Source organism: Rhagoletis pomonella, unplaced genomic scaffold (genome assembly GCF_013731165.1).
Source record: "Rhagoletis pomonella isolate Grant_MI unplaced genomic scaffold, Rhpom_1.0 Rhpom_scaffold_00006, whole genome shotgun sequence".
In the NCBI taxonomy this organism is placed as follows: domain Eukaryota; kingdom Metazoa; phylum Arthropoda; class Insecta; order Diptera; family Tephritidae; genus Rhagoletis; species Rhagoletis pomonella.
In genome coordinates, this window is record NW_023458560.1 from 91,474 (window position 1) to 96,188 (window position 4,715).

The following is a 4,715-nucleotide window of genomic DNA, read 5'->3' on the forward strand; positions in this document are numbered from 1 at the left end:
AACTGAAAAGCATATTATAGATCAAACAGAAAGCAAAAAAGACTTAGGCACTCCGCACATTAAGCTCCTAATCACAGTACTGGCCAAATCATTAATTTAATTAATTTAATTTTTTTACTTAAAACTTTTCATAACTAACATTTCAAAATTATATTTTTTTCCATATTTTTATAATTTCTTTTTCAATGTTTCTTCAAAACCAACACTGAAAAAATTGGTACATAAGAAATGAGAAGTAAATTAATATTAAGCTGGAAAACGCAAGTTTTGCATTATGATTGTTTTCTTTTCAAATGAAATTTATTGAAGAAACTGAGAAGGATATTATAGATCAAACAGAAAGCAAAAAAGACTTAGTTTTGTGGAAAATATGTTCAAAAAGCACGAAAAAAACAATTTCCAACATATTGCTTCATAAGCACTACAAAAATTTTCTAAATCAATTTTTTTTTTTACATTTTAATTGTTGCACAGGTCTCCAGCAATAATTTGGCTTTAACAGATTGAAAAAATATCAATTAGTCGACGAGTTATAGCCAAAAAACCATATAAAAAATATGCTGAAAATCGGAATTTGACTGCAAAGTTCGAAGGTTGATTAAAAAAAAAATTCGAACTAACATAAACATACGCCGCGATACGGGTCTTCTAATTTAGCCTCTATTTTCACCCCTCACTCTCAGAATCGACCTAACTTTTGCCAACTTGAATTTGTTCCACAGTGTTATCGGATCGAAACAAAATTAGTATGGGACAACCCCTGAGGTACCACCTTTCCGATGAAAAAAGAATTATCGAAATCGGTTAACGTGGTCCAAAGTTATGCGGTAACATACATAAAAAAAAAATAAATATTCCGACGAACTGATAACCCCTCCTTTTTGTGAAGTCGGTTAAAAATCGATTACAGAAAAGACTTGTTACTTTCTAAGTTTCAAAGATTCTTACTTGAGCCATTGTAAAATTGATGTTTATTTTATACATTAAATATATCTAATAATACAATGAATTGAATTGAATTTTGGCCATCAAATGTGTTTGTTGTATTCGCATTCACATTTTTAGATCATAGGTTTGTTCCACAAGCTACTTGTAGAAAAACTCGAGCAAAGTTCAAACTGTCAGCGTATATCAAATAAACTCAAAAACTTAATGGTGGAACGTGTATGTGTAACTCGAAGTGACTTCGAGTAGCTTGTGGATCAAACCTCATATAAACACGAAACGAGCACAAACACAGTACTGTTTAGATAAAAGTTACCACTGCATTAATTCATATTAAAATAATAAATTCTATTGTTAAAAGTAATTTTTGTTAAGCTTCAAACTTATTTATTATAAAACATATGCTAACTAGCTGTACTGAAAGTTTCCCTTTTAAGACAAATATCTAAATTTTCGAACGGGCGCATAGTGGTCGAAAAAGCCATGTTTCACGTGAATAATTAGAAGTGCTATTACGATTATAATAAAACTGCGGGATCGTAGTATGCTTAATCCGAAAATACCAGAAAATGCATAGTTTGACAGTTGAGAGCTGTCCAATCAACTGCCAATTTCTCTAAAATTAAGAAAATGTTTTTGAAAATACCACGGATTACGTTTTTTGACATGCTGATCACGAATTTTTTGTCAAATTGAAACCTTTACAGTTGAAAGCTGTCAAATGGACTGCAAATTTTTCTAAAACTAAGACAATCTTTGTTAATTTTTCAAATATCTTTTAAGATGCTAGTGATAAGGGTTTTAGTCACGAATTTACGTCAAATTAAAACCTTAAATTAAATAAGGAAAATTCTCCAAGAATTAAACGTACTATGTTTTAAGGCTCACTGATCTCCAGTTCTGTATCACATTCTTTTTCGGTTGACAACTGTCAAATCAACTGTAATTTTCAGTTGAGTAACACAATATATTAAACAAAATTTGATTTATTATATAGGAGGGAACATATCTAAAATGAATTTATGATCAAATATTTTCAAAAACTAGTTTGAAATTTGCAGTGAGCGAGCTTAAGAACCTCTAAATACAAAATTTCATATTTGCCATATTTGATTCGTTATTGGATTTTTGAAAATTGACTTCAGCTTTGTTAAGACACATCTTATAAATGATATGATGATAAATATAGAATAAATTACATTAATCTTTAATATTTTAGTACACTTTCAGACGTATTCTGCTCTTTTCCGAACATTTTGACACCGGAAATTTTGTTACCAAAAATAACACCACTTCTTGTAACCGCAATTCTAAGTAACTTGGTAACAATTTAATCTACTCAGCAATTCTGCTATAAAAATTTGTATAAATTCTGGTGTTGCTTACTTCACGGGGAAATATTTTGATACCTGCTTATGAGATGGTAACAAAATATATCAGTGTGCAGAATGCGAAAAATTACCAGGAACTTTATTTACCGGTAACAAAATTTTTGTTACCAACGCAGAATAGGCCTGTTATTTGGAACAACTGCTAAAGTTTGTCTAGTGAAATAAAAAAGGTGGCGGCGCGAGTATGCGCGGATTTTCTTCTCGTAGATCCTTAAAGCGACCTTTGAATTAGGTTTTGGTAAAGGAATGAGGATCCCTCGGCCCTACAAATTAATTATACCTTTTTGAAGAAAATATTTCTTGAAAAATGAGCCGTGTTATTAAGGTGTTGATAATTTAGCAACCTAGAGTTATTATGTAACATTTGATATGAAATCATTATTTTCCCTATTTGAGAAGTAACACCAAACCAACAATTACTGTTTTAATTGAAAGTTTCCATAAAAAAATGCACTGTACGGCAAAATAAACTTTTTTTCTGGGTATTGGACCAAACCGATTTTTTTTAAGAGATTGAGTCATAGGTAAAAGAGTGATCTATCCGTTTTTCGAAGTTAGCCTCCGAAATCGAGATATGGCCCCTCGAAATTCGAAAAAGGACCTTTGGTAAAAAATTATATTTAATTATTGCATGTAAATAACTAAAAACCTAAAAATATAGGCGTAGTCCTATTTTTGCTCTTATTTAAATGGTATATAACTATTTTTTTGTGCAGACTTATATTACAGGTGCTATAAGGGGTTAAAGTTCAGGAAAAACATTTATTTATTTATTTATTAGAAGAAAAGAAGCGCAAAATGCCTTCTTTACTGAAAAAGGAGCACTAGTAAGAACACCTTCGGCTCGCTTTTTTAATTAGGATACAGTTTTTGCTTAGATTAACTAAAGGCTTATAGATAATTAACTCTAGATTAATTTCTTAAGATCTGTTAACCTAAGGAATTCATTTATTTTGTCTATAGATACAGCGTCATGATTTCTTAATAAACTAGAAGGGTTTGTATTTTCAAATAGGCTTGCTCTGGTTACTGCGAAATGTTGACATCTGTCGAGGAGATGAATCACAGAGTTGGTTTCTGCATTACAGTAGGGGCACTGTGACACGCTCAATCCTTTAAGAACCGCCTCATGGGTAATAATCGTGTGTCCTATGCGTAGTCTGATAAACGCTTTCAAATTGTTGCAGGTGGCTTTAATCGGGAATATAGGACTCTTTCCGCTGGTGTTTATATTCGAGTAGTGGTGGATATAATTCTTCCAATCTTGGAGTTTTGCTTTAAGTATGTGTATTTGAGCCAGTTTGGAGGTATCCTTTTTAGAGATAAAGTTTTGAACTATAAGTGGTTCTTGGGCTGCTAACTTAACTCTTTCATCAGCAGCTTCATTACCAGCTACTTATTGAAACATGGCTTGGGACCCACATGATTTTTATTCGACTGTTGCTTTGTAAAAGTGTTTTGCGTATTGATACTGTCAGGCTATCTGTACTGGACATATTTGTGATGGATTGTATGGTCGATAAGCTATCTGAGCATATTATGTATTTTTCTTTGGTGCCGAGAGCAAATTGAGCTGCACGTAGTACCGCGCTAGCTTCTGCAGTGTATACAGAACAGAATGGTAGTAGGTGGCCGACCGTGATTGTATTGTGATTGGAATCTACCACCGCGAAAGCTGTTGTGGAATGAATTTTTGTACCGTCGGTATATGCGAATTTCCAGTCTTGCTGTTCAAATTTTGTTGCGATATCTTTAAACATTTGCCTATAAACTGCTGCCGGTGTGGTACTTTTGTTGCTTCTGCTCATATCGGTTATAACAAACGATTGCATATTAGTCCAGGGTGGAGGAGTGTTATAGTTTACTTTTACTGGCTTAATAGGAATGCCTGCTTCCTTCGCTGTGTTGATGCACCTTGTAATGGCTGAAGTAAGGCGTAATACTTTGCTATTTCTTGCAACTGAGCTCACTGCCTCAAATAGAATCGCGTTTTTGCAGAGTAGGAGCTTATGGGTCAACTTCAAGCTGTTTTGTTTAGTTCTTTCTTCCACAGTCGGAAGCCCTGCTTCTGTCAGTATGCACCGTGTTGGAGATGTCGGGAATGCTCGCAAGCTTCTTCTAGCTGCAGCGTGGTATGGTGGTGATAAGCGTTTCATGATGCTGCGCGCACAGTGCCCGTATATCGTTAAGCCGTAGTCGATTTTTGACAAAATCAGCGCTTTCGTTATGCGTATTAAAGTTGTTTGATGCAGCAGACAATGTTTCGATGATAAATACTTTATTACATTTAATCGTTTATCTAAGCTTGTTCTTAAATGTTCAACATGGAGTTTATATGTAAGCTTTTTGTCAAATACAATACCCAGAAACTTAAGACTA

General features: G+C 33.4%; 1 protein-coding gene across 2 annotated transcripts in view; it reads right to left on the reverse strand.

Moving 5' to 3' along the window:
• The window catches only part of LOC118740292 (zinc finger protein 271), a 31,467-nt gene that overhangs the window by 4,535 nt on the left and 22,217 nt on the right, over positions 1–4,715 (reverse strand). The window lies entirely within an intron of this gene.